The following is a 16,107-nucleotide window of genomic DNA, read 5'->3' as shown; positions in this document are numbered from 1 at the left end:
CGGCCCCCCACAAGGTCTGAGGGACTGTGGACTGGCCCCCTGCTGAAAAAGTTTGACGACCCGATTCCAGTTCTTGGTTGTCCACCATGGGAAGGATCGGATTCCCTGAACCTTGACATTTATCCTCCCTCTTCTTACTTGCGTAAGAATGCAAAAACACCTATTTCAGCAGAGTTAAAAATCAGCATTCAGGAAACAGTACTACATTTCACGTTAAAACTCACACACCGCACCTGTTTTCCGGATGGGCGGGAGCAAACAGGGCCTCTAAAACACTGCTCTACTAGTAATTACACCGCAAAAAGCTGGTGGCCGGCCTCCCTGTCAGTCCGACAAATGCGCAGCATCTATATGAATGAAAGCATACAGTCTCCCAGTGGCACTCTTTCAGACCTGGCCTATCTATTACAGGGTAAAGATTTCCCGTCAAGGCTGCAGCACTGCTTGAACTGCTATTATACTATCTACATAAAGTTAGAAAGACATTATGACTAAGAAGTTCACGGTAACTCTTACTGGCACATCCACACAAGAGTGTCTAATGCTGACATGTGTTTATTGCACTTAATAATGTTTACATAATGCTACCTTGAACCCATTATGGCTGTCAAAGATCTGATTCATCTGTTTTTCCTCTGTTGTGTTTATCTGTAGAGACTCTGCAGCCACCAAACCAAGATAAATTGCAGCGAGATGATGAACGAGTCCTGGATAGGGTGGAAGGCTATGAACCTGTTTTATGTACTGGGAGACGTGGCAGTACGATCCTATGCATGTAAGTACCACTGAGTTCAATGGGGCTTACTCCTAGGTAAGTAGTTATAGGATTGCTGCCTAAATATCAAACTACATTTCCTGGAAGTTGCAAACATCCCTTAGACCCGTGTAGTAGTGTGAAAAACATGCTTTGGAAGGTAGGAAATACAGTGGTATCTTGGTTCTCAAACGTAATCCATTCTGGAAGTCCGTTTGACTTCCAAAAACTTTCAAAAACCTAGGCACAGCTTCCAATTGGCTGCAGGAGCTTCCTGCACTCAAAGCAGAAGCTGCAGAAGCTGCGTCAGATGTTCAGGTTCCAAAGAACATTCGAAAACCGGAACACTTCTGCATTTTTGGCGTTTGAGAGCCAAAATGTACGAGTACCAAGGCGTTTGAGAACCAAGTTATGACTGTATAGTTATGCACTATGGTGTTCAAATACAATTGCAAAACTAGGAAACCAGGGCAATGCTTGCACCTACTGTGCTTTTTTGTTTTTGCTTGGAATTTTGCTCAGCACATTGCTTTACTATTTAAAAATACAAAATACATAGGAATAATGGTCTGGAACCAGCAGGGACTGGCCCAGTCAAACCTAGGGAGATGGCAAAGCCTGTAATGTAAAGGTAGTCAATATGGTGCTTTCTGAAATTCTTAGACTCAAACTCCCATCATCCCTGACTACTAGCAATGCTAGCTGGAGCTGATGGGAGAAGTAGTCCATGATATTTTGATTGCACCATGTTGGCGACTCCTGCTTTAATGATTCCTGTGTGTAAGAGTTCCAGTCAAGAGACTTTGCTGGGCTAGAACAAATTACCGTAGTTCAATCCAATGCAAAAGAAGAAATAGACAAAGTAACACCAATTATATTTTTTTAAAAAAGGATGTGGAGGTTCTAGGAAATGGTAGAGCTGTTAGCTTATAATTGGTTCTGAGAAAACTGGTGGAACGCACAATTAAAAACTGAATTACCAAGCATATAGAAGAACAATTATTGCTGAAGAATAATCAGCATGGCTTCTGCAGGGATAAGTGCTGTCTACTTAACTGTTTAGCATTATTTGACAGTGTCAGTAAGCATGAGAGATCCAGTAGACATTCTGACTTTCAAGAAGTTTTCAATAGTCTCTCATAAAAGACTCCTGAGTAAGCTTAGCAGTCATGGGATAAGAGGACAGGTCAGTAACTAGTAACTAAAGGAAGCTGAGAGTAGAACTAAACATAGTTCTCCCAATGGATGGATGTGACAAGGGGGGTATTGGCGTTGGTACTTTTAAAGTTGTTCATAAATAACCTAGAGTAGGAGTGAGCAGTGAAGTGGTCAAGCTGATCAGGGTGGGAAGAAAAAAATATATTGTGTGGAGCTCCCAAAGGACTTCTGCATTATGGGAAGTCAAGTAACAAATGCTATTCATTGGTGATTGATCAGAAACGGAATTTCAGTTTGTGACCAGGCTTCATTTGTCCGATCAGGATGAAGGTAAATGTCAACTCAGTATGCAGCGGCTGTGAAAAAGGAAAATTCCATGTTGGGGATAATTAGGAGAGTGACTGAAAATAAAACTGCAAATATCATGCCACTGTACAAATCCATAGCTTGGCCAGGCTAGGAATACTGTGTACAATTCTGTTTGCTGCATCTCAGCAAGAACATTGTAGAGCTGGAAAAGATTCAGAAAAGGGCCAACCAAAACGATCATGGGTCTAGGATAACATCCCTATGAGGAAAGGTTGAAACATTTTGAGTTTTTTTAGTTTAGAAAAAAGGCAAGTGAAGGGGAACGTGGAAAAAGGTGAAGAAAACATTTCATGGTTTAGAGAAAGTGAACAGAAATACATTTTTCTTTCATTTTCATACTGGAACCCAGGGTCATCCAATGAAACAGAATGTTGGAAGATTTGGGAAGATTTAGAGCACATTTTTTAAACGATGGAATTCAATCTCACAAGATGTAGTGATGTAACCTGCATAGCTACAAATGAGGATTTGACAAATTCATGGACGATAAGGCTCTCCATCACTATTAGCTATGATGTCTGTGTCCTATCTCCAGTATCAGAGTTAGTACACAGTGGAGCACAAATGAGGAAAGTGCTGTTGAGCTGAAAACCTGCCTGTGGGCTTCTCAGAGGCATCCTTTGATGGGATCCAGCAGAACTTTCTCTGCCCAGAAATCACAGAATCAAAGTGTTGGAAGGGACCCTGAGGGTCATCTAGACCAACCCCCTGTGATGCAGGAATCTCAGCTAAGTCATACATGACAGGTGCTATCAGCGTTAGCGATGCAGAGCTGCAGTGACTGGTGATAACAGCAGTGAACAGACTGTGGTGCCCTTGGGGCAGGACTTTGGGCATTAAGTGCAGGAGCACAGCTCCCCAAACTCCGGAATTGGCTTATTACATCTTGAACAGGGCTAGTTTAACCATTAAGCAAAATAAGCATGTGCTTAGGGCATCAAGGGAAAGGGCAGAACATCAATTTTCCTTTTCCAGATTTACCATGGGCCATATGGTACAGCTCAACAAAAATAAACATTATTTTCCACCCAACTGTAGGTTTCATATTAAAAAATGAAATTTTATTTTGCCATTTATTCTTGTTTATATTTTGAACCAGATATACACGGGGTGCACCCAAATCTTTTAAGCGCCTAGGGGTTCTAAATGTCTTAATCTGGCCCTTGATTTTGAAGCATGGTTGGAGTGACTGAAAAGCCATTGGTTCCAGTCTAAGAATACCTGACCGCACCACTGTGGGGCCTTGGAGAGTGTCTTGCCTAAATCTGGGGCATTTTCGAAATTCCGGTGCGCTAATTAACCAAGCAACCTGCTCTTCGGTTTTCCCAGATCTTATTGCTAAGTGTTTTCTTTTGGAACGATGCATGACTTTTGAAACGGGGAGTTATAGCATCTGTATTTTTGGGATCCGCTGAAATGAAAGGCGGGTTCTGAATAACAAACCAACAAACCTGGAGCGGGCACTGCCTCCTACCTTCCCTTTTCCACCGCCCCAGCCCAGCCCCTGTTTCCTTCTTCAACGTGGGCAGGGCAGAAGCCGAAAGAGAGAGAGAGGCGCCGCTCTGCGTCGCGCGGGCCAGCCTGCAAATGCGTTGCCCAAGCGTTGCAAGCAGCAGCTCCGAAAGCACCGCGGCGGCGGCGGGAGAGGCAAATCGGGAGCTGGGAGAGCGCGCCGGTGGGCGTGGCGGAGCGGCACGTGGACCGGCGCGGGCAGCGGCGCGGGGATACCGGGCGCTGCTATTCCTCCGGGTCGGGAAGAAGCGCCGAGCGCTGCTTTGACAGGAGGCGATCGCCGCGGCGCCCGGCAGCAGAAGCGCGCGCGCGCACACACAGATACAAACAGCCCCCCCCTCGCCAAGGTAAAGGCCGTGCTCATGCCGTCTCCATTGTAGTCGCGTGTGCTCCTACCTCTCCATCCCTCTGCATGGCATACTAGTATGCACGGGTAAGCAAGGCGCTGGGCGAAGCAGCCGAGGAGCCGGCGGAGGGGGCTGCTTCGGCCATCAGGTGCATCATCCTTCGCGCTCATGCTCAAAATCCCGGCTCCTGAAGACTTTCTCCTGCAAATCGCACATCCTTCAGGGGAGATGCGCGCAGTCGGCGGGGTCCCCATTCATCCATACGGCTTCTTTTGCCGCGGCCGCTGTTTCGGCTTTAAAGCATCCCTCCCCCTTTTGTTGGTTTGTTTGCTTGTTTGCTTGCTTTCCAGTCTCTTCTGCAGTCGAGCGTGCCGCGGGGGGGGGGGGGCAGCGGAGGGGTGCGATCTTGCAAGCCACCCAACTCGTGCGAAAAGTCACTCCGAGGAGTTGGCCGACTTTAGCCACGGGGCTGGAGTTGCGCTTGGGAGAGAGGGGGGCGGCTGCTGGCATTGCTTTTGTGAGGAGCTGTGGCTTGCAAGGGCGAGCGGCTTTGCTTGCAAGCCTGGCGTGGTAGGGCCGGTTCGTAGCGCTGCTGCTGCTGCTGCTTTTCCCCGGGGCAGAGGGAGCCTCGTTCTTTCCCCGCCCCCTTTCTGTGCCAGCAGCGCAAGGGTCTAGCTAGAATAAAGTTTGCATCGGGTTCAGGTGGCAGTGTCCTGCCAGGCTCCGGCGACTTTTGGACAGCAGGGAGGTTGTGCATCTGGTTTCGGAATGAATCTCGATAACCTTTCGAAGTGTTTAAATGATGTTGCATGTTTCGAAAGTGGAGAGGTGCTGCAGGAGCGAGTTACTTCGCGCGTAAAAGTCTTTCCAGGCTTCTAGTCCTCATGCTTTTTGGTAGCCGTTAGTGCGTTTAAAATTTGGGACGAGTTCAGAAGCGGTGCTGTTTAGAAGTTTGGCTGTTGGCTCAAGAGCAGGTGGCTCCTTTTCACCATGACAGCAGATTGCTGCTGCTGCTGTTATTGTTATTATTATATCTCTCCCTAAATAACGATGACGATGATCCATTTTTGCATTGGTGCATTTCTTTGTGCGCGCCCCAAATGTGGGTTTGCAAATGGCCAGGGGTGCTTAATGGGCAGTGAAGCAGCCGGAATCCATCAAAATGATAAAAGAGTTAACCCGAGAGGGAAGGGTCACGGGCTGAGAAGAACTGTGGCGAGTGGCATTTTTAGCTGCCATCAGCAAAACCAGTTTTGTGTGCATGTGAGCTCACTTTTGGCAGCTTACGGGGGGGAAAGTTGCAATTTCTGCTTAAGGGCGAGGGGGAGTAGAGGTAATAAAAATGCAACCGGATGAAGCTGTTACCCTGCCTTGTGTGCACTGGAGCTCAAACTATATGCTGTGCTGGTGGAAGCGGTAGTGTGATCGATTTTTATTTTTATTTTATTTTTTTGCAGCAGAGCTACATCCGAGAACGGGCTAAAAGGAGATTTGGAGACTTTAGCTCTTTTACTGGGTTTTAGATAATCTTGTGTGACAAATGTCTCTGTTTCCCCCGTGCCTGTGCTATGCTTCTGAGCATCAGGACAGAAGTGAAAAGCGTGGCCCCTGCAGTTAAGAAGTATCCGAGAGGAAGTTTTTAAATGAAGCTTTAAACAGGATTAAATGGCTTGTGTAAGTGCTGAATGCTGCTAAAGTGCCTGGGAAGCCATAAAATAGCCAGCCAAAAACAAAGTAAAAATAATTGTTAACAAGAAAGCGAAAGCTTTGCAAGGACTTAGGTAATGAACACATAACAATTGATGATACGATGCAGTAATTATTTTCGTATTTACACCATTAACGATTGTAATTTAACGTTAATGCCTTGGTATTTTATTCCTTCTCATTTGCAGACAAAAGCACATCTGAGACATCATCAGGGAGTAATTTGATATTCTAAAGTCATGAATAGAAAACACTAAACTATGCTCAGAAGTCTGACAACATAAAGCGGGAAACAAAATAACCTCATTTGCTCTTTATTATCTGTCTTTTATAATTCTGTTTACTATCGTTTGCATAAATGAATAGCTAAATTGTATGCTAACCCCATTTCTGTGGAGAAAAGAATCCTTGATGCACACAGATTTGTTGGAGAACTAATAGGCTCTTCCTTGGAAAGTCAAGCAAAAAGCCCCAGTTTTAGATTAGGTTGAACATTTTATGGAATGAAATTCAGCCAGAATGCAAATTTGATCTACCCTGCAGCAGCTATGTGTCCAATTTTGATCAGCTTCTGATTGAAATTAAATCAGGAACTTCACATCCTCCTGGCCTTTATCTGTTCACTTTGCAAAAGGAAAATGGAGTTTTATTGCCAAAGCTTGTATTTAACATCATTATCTACCTTTTGGATATTGGTCTTGAATGTGTTGCTTTAGATAATGGTTTTTGTGTGTGTGAGGGTGAGAGGGATGAAATACTACTGCTTTAAACTCCTGGCTGCTATTTAATAAATTAAAAGTAAGGAAAGTGGGTACGATGTTTGTTTTATGTGCTGAAGAGTTATGGGGGAAAGAAAAAGGGAAACCACTCCACAATCTTTAATGTAATCAGATTGAAACAATCCTTTGCGTTTATTGATTATGGTGGATGGCAAATCTACAAAAACTGTATACAAATTTTCGGGTTTATCTCCTCACATCTCTTTGCACTTCCCCCATAAAAGTTGGCAGTAGTACCTTTTCCAAGAACACTATCTTCTGATGCAAAGATGTAAGCTTTTCACTTCCACAGAGCTATGTTTGAAGAAGAATGCATGTGACCGTGTTTAGATAAATTACCAGGGACCAATTTTTGTTGTTCGTGATAGAGGCTGCAGTCTGTTAAACAGCTAAAGAGGTCGAACAAAAGTTGGGTAAGGACTGCACCTGTGTTCCTGTGCATAACACCTGTGTCCATCTGTAGAGATAAGTGGTCCCATTGGTGGTGTCAGGGAAGGACTTTGAGGCAGAAATCCAGGGCCCCAGTCAGCAGCAGTTTGGTAAGGGCCCCCCAATGCAGTATGTTTCCGCTTAAAGAGGAGTATGTCACCAGAAGGCCATAAGTCCAGAGCCTAAAATTGCAGCATTAGTGGTCCCACGTTAGAAATTTGCGCGCTTTGCTGCAATTGGAAACTCTTCTGTCACATCCCGGGCTAGTTAGTTGTTTCAGGGCTCCAGCTCATTCCCCACTGTGTCCACTACTATCTCTGTCTGTCTCTCTCTCAGTTTCTCTCTGGACTCGGCTGTAGAGCTACAAATAAAACGTTTCAAGTGTGCTGTAAAGTGCAATATGCAAATATGACACTAGATGGTGATGGTGAGCTATGGCAAATTCAATATATTTTTCAAAACGTTTTTTAAAAAAAGCATTTTCACAGCATTTTTATATGTGTGTAGATTCCACCTCTCTCCCTCTGAGTGTGTGTGTGTGTGTGCGCGCGTGCATGTGTACGTGGTACGGCTCAGTGATATCTGGTTTTCAACACTGCGATATATCACCAGCTAAACATCACAATATACCAGTATATCACAATGTCTGAAATAAGGCTGGAACTATGTAGAAGCGAACAGTAGGGCTGGGTTAGAAAAATCAATGTACTGCCTTCAGGATCCACAACAGTGATGGGTCTATCCTAAGTAGTACAAGGACTGGCTGAAAAGTTCTCTGCCTAAAAGCTTGATCATTTTTCTGGCACAGTTTGAGGTTCACATCCGTGATCTGTATTGGTGCCATCAGAGTAGTAGCTGGGGGGGTCGGGGGACACTGGGCACCACACTGAGGGGGGTGGCACTTACCATGCCTGAGCCAAGCCACTCCTGGGAGTGATGTGGTGACTTGGGCGCCTGCAGTTGCGGGTCCTGTTGTGAATGTGATTGCATTGATAATGGCAAGGAAGGCAACAGTGCTTCTTGATACCAGCTGCTGGAAGCTACAGGAGGGGAGAGTCTTGTGCTTGAATCCTGCTTATGTGTTTTTCACAGCCGTCTGGTTGGCTACTGTGAGAACAGGAGACTCTCCTTGCATTCTTAAGGGAAGATGATGGCTTTGTTTTCACTGCAAAGGGCTGGTGAAAAAGGAAAGGCACCCCATTTCCCAAAGCAACCAGGCCCACCAACTACATTTCCCATGGTGCTCTTGATTTTGGTTTGGTTCTAATGGTGCTCTTGCCTTTGTTCTTATATCACTTATTACTTGACTCTCAGGCGCTCTGATATAAGTGACAGCATAGAACCTTGATATGTCTTTAAACGTACTAGTCCAAATTTAATAACCCCTCTTTGGCAAATGATTCCATAAGTCTGTTGTAAGCGCCAAAGTATGGAGTGTACTTTGCTGTAACATTAAAATCCATTAGAGTATGAATGCACTTTATAAAAGAGGCATAAACAAGAATCATTGTTTTTCTTGTTTTCCAGAAAAGATCAATCGAAACTGGGCATTAGCTACAGATCATACATCTTTTATTCTTAATGGGTTAAATACATGAAGTTGCATTTGTTCTGTATTTGGACTTGATGTCCTTTTTCATAGAATCATAGAATTGTAGTTGGAAGGGACCCCAAGGGTCATCTAGTCCAACCCCCTGCAATGCAGGAATCTAAACAGGATCATACATGGCAGATGGACATCCAACCTCTGCTTAAAACCCTCCAAGGAAGGAGAGGCCACCACCTCTCATGGGAATCTATCCCACTGTCGAACAGCACTTATTGGCATAAAGTTCTTCCTGATGTTTTTGCTGATTAAGGCTGAGATCCTGGACACACAAGAAAATCAGCTCAGTTGGACTTACTTCAGAGTAAATATGCATAGGACTGCACTGTAAAAATACTATCCATGCAGCATCCTAAAGAGATGTGTATAGAAAATCATTGCACTGTCTTCAGGATCCATGACAGTGATGGGTCTATGCTAAGCAGTACAAGGACTGACTGAACCTTATTTACATTAACGACACATCTCTACTCTAAGACAAAAATGGGGCAGGTCCTTATATGAGAGATGTTGTCTGCAGACTCAGCCTTGACAGCACACTCTGAGGAAGTGCTACAGAGACTCATGAACCGTTTTGCCCAAGCCTTCAGGGCGTTCATTCTTACCATCAGCCTGGCAGGAATCAGGACATCGCCAGCATTCCACACATCAGCATTGGTGATCGTACACTTGAGGTGGTAAGACAGTTTTGTCTACCTGAGTTCCACCATAGCCAGCAGCCTCTCCATTGATGCTGAGCTGGACAAGCATATTGGCAAGGCAGCTATGGCAATGACTCGCCTCTCCAAAAGAGTATGGGAGAATGTGATGCTAATGTCCAATACCAAGATGAAGTTCTACCAGGCTTGAGCATGCTGCTTATTGTAGTGGGCAACTTAGACCAGCCAGGAGCGACGCCTCAAAGCCTTCTGCATGTGCTGTGTCAGAAAGACTTTGGGCATCACATGGCAGGACAGAGTCTGAAACAAAGATGTGCTCTCTCTTGCCCACATTCCCAGCATGTTCACACTCCTGCCTCAGTGACGTCTTGCTTGTTCATGTACACAGAATGGAAGAAGGTGGGATCTCTGATGACACGGAGGTGGGATCTCCGATGGGGAGCTGGCTTCAAGCACCGGGACTGTTGGCACACCAACTCTGTGTTACAAAGATGTCTGCAAACATGACATGAAGGCTGGCAACATCAACCCCAATGTGTTGAGTCAGGTTGTGCATCCATAGCAGTGACCAGAGGATGAATGACTCCTGGGAGGAGCACAGAGAGAAGAAACACCATGGTGCATCTGCAACAGCACAACCAGACGCGCTCATTTGGCCCAGCTGCAACAAAACGTGTGTCTCCTGTATTGGTCTTTACAGCAATGGAGGGCCTGTAACCTTCCAACAGTTTGACTGCTTCACCCATGAAGGCGCACTATTGCCTCCCAAGACAGACAGATACCAACAGCAACAACATATCCATCCAAATGTGAAGGAAAGGATGGTTGTATTTGCATTAATTTCAGAAGTTTCAATGTTACCTTTTCTTGCTGGTAAGCTACCCCTATATTATTATCTGATATAATGGCATTGAAAGCAATAATACAGGGCTGAACCATATTTGCATCAAGGATACAAGTAGGGGCTCTTAAATAATAGGAAACAGTTTTGTGGCAGTTTTGGATCTTCTGAAGAAGTTTCCATAGAAACGACAAGGCACATGAGAAGCTGCCATTGATCCAGCATTGGCTACAGTGAGTGGCAGCAACTCTCCTGGGCTTCGTACACAGTCCTTTTTTCAAGCTGTATGGTTGGAAGAGATTGAAGATGCAGGGACTGTGCCTGGCACCTGTTGCATGTGGGTCTGTAAAGGAATCACACTTTTAATTAAATCTTACATTTAATATTTTTGGAAATGAAGTGTTTCAAGGTGGTGTGCTTCTGTTCGGCCCTGCCCTCTGTTAGGATACTCCATGCCGTTTCCCCTCCCCTGTGGTTTTTCCTCTCTCTCCCACCAAGCAATCAGTTAGTGGTCTGTGTCTACTGGCATGCTAAGTGTAGGTTTGGGTGATATATCAATATGTCATCCCAAACCAGCTTAAAGTCCATATCTTTATAACGGGTTCATAATTTTTGACCTGGCAATATCATGAATTGTGTGTGTGTGTTTTCCAAAAATCATGACATCGGAAAAATTTGAAGCCAGCCAATGCCTCTACATAGCTCCGTCCTTATTTCAGACATTGTGATAAATCGGTACATTGAGATGTTTAGCTGGTGATATATCATGACGCTGAAAACCAGATATTGCCCAGGCCTAATGCTGAGTCCTCATTGGACTGTTTTGGAAGGGGTTTCGCTTGTGAGTCCACCTGCCTCTGAATATTTCGTTGGCATTTCCACAAAATACCATTTGAGTTCCCCCAAGCCTGCCAGTATTTTCCACTTGCATGTAGATGGGGTGCTGTTTTGGATACACAAAGGCCAGCACTTGGAAACTGAGTTCACATTTAGTATATATAATGATCTCCAGATAATGAAATTATGCTCACATATTTGGTCATAATTTTTGCTTTACCTAATGGCCGTGTATCCACAAAAAAACTGCTTCATGAAGAGAGGTAGATTTGGAGCCAGGATTAGTAGGAGTACATTATGTATGTGGTTAGGGTCCTTGCTTATACAGCTTAACGGACGTCTGAAGAGGTGCAGGATCAGTGCTAATATATACACAAGTGTCTCAATACGTTCGGCTTTTATACTTGTATTTCCCCACAACTTTTGCAGCCCAGGATACTTTTAAATTAAAGAGCATTTTCTAAATCTGAAATTTCAAAAGGCAGTAAATAAGTTTTCACAAGACAGAAAGGGCAAGAGACAAAGTGATTTATAGTACTTTGGTGACTGACTGTGTAATTTTACTGCCAAGCATCAAGGTCACACAAACAAGAGAGGAACAAGAAATTCACAGTAATTCTGTGGTTGCCTTCACTCAGGTACACACTGGCAGGGGTGGTCAGGGGTCCCAAAGCAGAGGTATTTCATACTATCTCGTACCCGATCCTTTTGACTGGAATGAACTTGGAACCTTTTCCACAGAAAGCATGCATTCCTTCTGTTACTGGCTTGCATTTTTTTCCATTGTCAGGAGAATTTCACTGGACTTCTTGCTTGTGATACGTGTCCCATCGACATGATTTGTTCAGAGCTAATTACTTTGAAAACATGGTGTTGCAGTGCATCTCCTATCTCAGGCTTGTTTTGCCTTCAGTGATCTCTCTAGGGATGGTGATCCAGGATAGCGTTGCGAATCAGAGTGCAAGACACTTAGCCACAGCATAGGCTAATAAACACCTTTCCTTGGATGCAGGGCTTAGGGAAGAAAATTGGGATCAAAAGACTATATGTGTATTCTGTACGTTTTAATCAAGCATAGTACCAATTAAAAAGAAACCATGGGCATCTTTATTTGTATCTGAAACAAATAATAATAATAATAATCCAAAATTGAATAGTATAAATAAACCTAATACAGTATCAACAAACTGAACAAATGCAGCTCATGAAATATCGCAGAGCACATAAAAATGCTGATAAACTGAACAGTCAAAATAACAAGCTATAACAAAACCCAAACAGGTTTTGACTGTGGTCTTCCTCAGTGGTCTCATGAAAGCTGCTTGGCAAAGCAAGTTATAACTCAACAGATAATAAACCAAATGTTATCATGAGCAAATCGCAAAGTAGCATCACCAGTTAGAGCTATAAATGATAACACTCAATGGGCCTTTGAGTGCAGCATATAAGTGAATAATATAGTGTTCAATCTAATGGCTACACATGGTATAATCCGGCTAGTGAGCCTTCAAATCGTGCGGCCTTGAACTGTCATGAGAGGTAAGAACAGTCCAAGGCCTCATGATCTGAAGACTCACTAGCCAGATTATTCCTTAAAAACCTGCCTTGGTCAGAACACCAACATTTAATGTTCCAACAATCATGGTCATATCAACCACCAAAAAAGAATGTACATCCTATAGACTATATGCATAAATACAAAATTAAAACACAATATCAATATATCTATATCTGTATCTGTATATATTTATCTAGTTATCTAATCTAGCTATATTAAAATACAAACATACAAATAGCTTTTTATATTTCATTCCCAGTTAAATCTTTACAGTCCACCCTATTATCTTCAATGAACATTTTCAGTTCATTTTCAATGAACAGTAGCTGCAGATCTTTCAACTTTGTCACAAATTTGTCAAAACCACACAGCAAATATGTGATTTTCACTTGATCATCCACATCAGGTATCTTACATACAACATTTATACCTCGTGTGCCACTACAGTGGTACTTCTGGTTACAAACACTTCTAGTTACGAAGCAGGAGGCCCCATTAGCTAAAACGCACCTCAGGATAAGAATGGTTTCAGTTTAAGAACGGACCTCCGGAATGAAATAAGTTCGTAACCAGAGGTACCACGGTACATATGTATATGGATTTTTGTATCTTATATGCATTTCGTAAACACGCACACACATTTCATTATATATTTTCTTTGCCGATTTTTTTTTTCCTTTTTATGTTACAGTACTTGGATTCAGGATGTGTCATTGGGTCACCTGTAGTGAATAGAAATAGTCAGAGCCATTGGCGGAGGAAGAGGAGTGCAGGGAGAGCGCATTGCCCCCGGCAGAGCGATCCTGGTGGGGTGCCATCGCGGCTGCCCCCCGGCCCGTGTTGGGTGTCACGCCGCCTCAGGCTGTGCACCATGCCCCCAGGACACACGTCACGCCCCTGCGGGCGGTGCAGTTTCCCCAAGGACATGCACCATGCCCCTGTGGGTGGGACATGCGCCATGCCCCTGTGTGTGCCAGCCCCGCCCCTGCCTGCTCTCTGCCCCCCAATGGCAGAGCATGAAGCTCCGCCACTGCTCAGAGCCTCTGATATTGAGGCATTCCTCCCTAACTTGACTAAAAAATGAAATCTATTGTCTATGATCAGTTCAAACAGACTGGACTTGTGCCAGTTATTGAACCAACGTTTTCATACCAAAACCCTCTGTTGTTCGTACTCTACTTGTGCTGTTCAAGACTAACAATGACCCAGAGTCAGAGGATTGTCTTTGCTCTGGACATAGTCCTTTGAAGGAACTCCTATTATCTTCTGTTGCCCTGAGGTTGTCATAGGAAGCAAACCCGCAACTAGTTGTTTGCATTTGCTGCCTTTTGGAAAATAGATTGAAATCTGTTTTTGCTAGAGTTTGTTTGAGGGTGCGTGTCTTATTGTATGTGATCTGTTGGCGAGTAATTTTTTTAAAAGGACAATGTGTTAACGTTCAAATTCAACTTAATGTTTTGCATGTTTCTGTACAGCAAGAAATAAAATAAAAATTTGACCTGCATGCTAGCAAGCCCTGATCAAATTAAAGGCCAGGCAGTAGAAGTGTGAAAAGAGAGAGGATGCAGATATTCAGAACAATTTCCAACCTTCAGGAACCCTACACTTAAAATTGCTTCACTATTTGTGACTATGCACTGCTGTGAGCAGTTCTTCCAAATGCTGTCTCTGGCAAAACAACAACAACCCACCTTTCTGCAAGACCAGCAGACCAGAATGTAGAAAGCCAGCTGCAAGCAGTGTTTTTGTACTTTGCAACTTATGCACCTTTAACTCATGTGCTTTCAAAAGCTTTACATAGTTAGCAAAAAGATTTTAAACAATAGGAAAGGGAGCGGATGTCCAGGGGGGAAAAAATCTTTAGCAATTTCACCTGCCATTGAACCTGGTGGGTTTTGACTACATGTGACTTTGGCTTTAGGCGCTATCTCTGGAATGTAAACCTAGCATAAGTTTGAGAGTTGCAAGTTGTACTGTACTCAGATAGTACTCGGCCATCATGTCTAGTAACTACTGATAGCCTTATTTGCCATAAATTGGTTTAATTTCCTTAAAATAGTCTTAAGTTTGTGGCCATTACTACAAAATGAAGCATCTCAGGGATAGAGAAGGACAGAGGCAGCCTGGGGTCTGGATGCTGAGCCACCTGGCCAGTTGATGCTTGATGGCATTGGGCCAAGGCCAGCCTCATCACCGTGCCACCTCCAGACTGGTGCCTGCTCCCCACCTTCTGCCCTGCCCATCATTAGTGGCAGGTCTGCAGATTCAAGAGTGGCTATACCATTCTGTCACCCACCACTGCTTACTTGTGGTTAGGATTTTGCCTTCACCTTCTTTCTAAACTAAAAATGTCAAGAGTTGTAACTTTTCCCCATAGGGTAGTTCCTCCAGCCCCTTCAAGACCTTCTGCCGCTGAAGCCACCCTGGTTACTCTTCAGCAATTCTGGTTCTTCTTGGCAGTCCTCACAGAATCCTAGCCCAATGGTTGCCATTAATTTGATTTGAACTGATTTTATAATGAAATGATTTTAGAATGTTGTACCATTTTACTGTTGTTAGCCGCTCTGAGCCTGGCTTCGGCTGGGGAGGGCGGGATATAAATAAAATTTTATTTTTATTTTTTATTATTCTTCCGCAAGACTCCTATTTCTATATCCTTTCTAAGTTTACATTTAATAGTGCCTTCTACCAGTTTCCCTAAAATAGTTTGCTGAGCTCATGGTCCTGCTTTCAATGTATGATACATTCATAAAATAGATTTTATTATAAAATGAAACACACACTGGTTAATTAGAGTTTTCCCCCTCCCCCCATATACCCAGTTGTTGAATTTGTACTGTCCTCCTTACATTTCCAGGACATAATTACTGTACAAATAAAGGGAACACGTTACAAATTAACTCATTCAAACTCAGTGCCTCCTTTAGCCATTTTCATGGGACAGGAGATGATTACTAGGAGTTTGTTTTTACTATGATTCTATATGATGATGGAGGCTGGGAATGTCAACCACATTGTTGTTTTGTTCTTTAACTTCCTTCCTCTTTTTCTAGGTGGAAGTCATGTCAAGTGCCATCTTCCCAGCTCCTTTCCCTCTCTTTTTCAGTTGCTATGGTGCAATGAGAGGTAAGCTAAGTTTTAAAATATTTCTAAAAGAAGAATCAAGTTATGGACCTGGTGGACATGTAACATTCTGGATTATGTTGCCATGGTTAAGCAATCAGGAGCTGGCCTTGCATGCTGACTCCCTCTTCTTTTGGAGCCTAAATGGTCCCCACTCTCTCTAAAAAGGGCATTTGGCACTGTCACTAAACATAATTAAAGCCAACCAAGGTTCCTCCTTAAGAAGGTACTAGAATTTGATGCTAATTTGTATCCAGGGCTTTTTTCCAGGGGGTACTCAAGAGTATGAAATACTGGCACCTCTCTTTTTTTGTTAAAAAGTGTGACACTTGCTGTAACAACTTCATGGTGAGTACTGGCACCTATTTTTCTAAACAAAAGCACTGTTTGTGTCTATGTAGAATTAACCATGGCTAAAGTTTTATGTT

The 16,107-nt window shown here is 43.6% G+C and overlaps 1 protein-coding gene across 1 annotated transcript in view; it reads left to right on the top strand.

Moving 5' to 3' along the window:
• The first annotated feature begins 654 nt into the window (after positions 1–654).
• Positions 655–16,107, top strand: part of RARB (retinoic acid receptor beta) — a 349,519-nt gene continuing 334,066 nt past the window's right edge. Inside the window, exons 1-2 of the mRNA XM_083405281.1 lie at positions 655–775; positions 15,610–15,682. The gene's annotated coding sequence lies outside the window, so the exon portion shown is untranslated. The remainder of the gene's footprint in view (positions 776–15,609; positions 15,683–16,107) is intronic.

Source organism: Podarcis tiliguerta, assembly GCF_965153285.1.
Source record: "Podarcis tiliguerta genome assembly, chromosome: 12".
NCBI lineage: Eukaryota > Metazoa > Chordata > Lepidosauria > Squamata > Lacertidae > Podarcis > Podarcis tiliguerta.
This window is presented reverse-complemented; position numbering and strand designations above follow the sequence as displayed.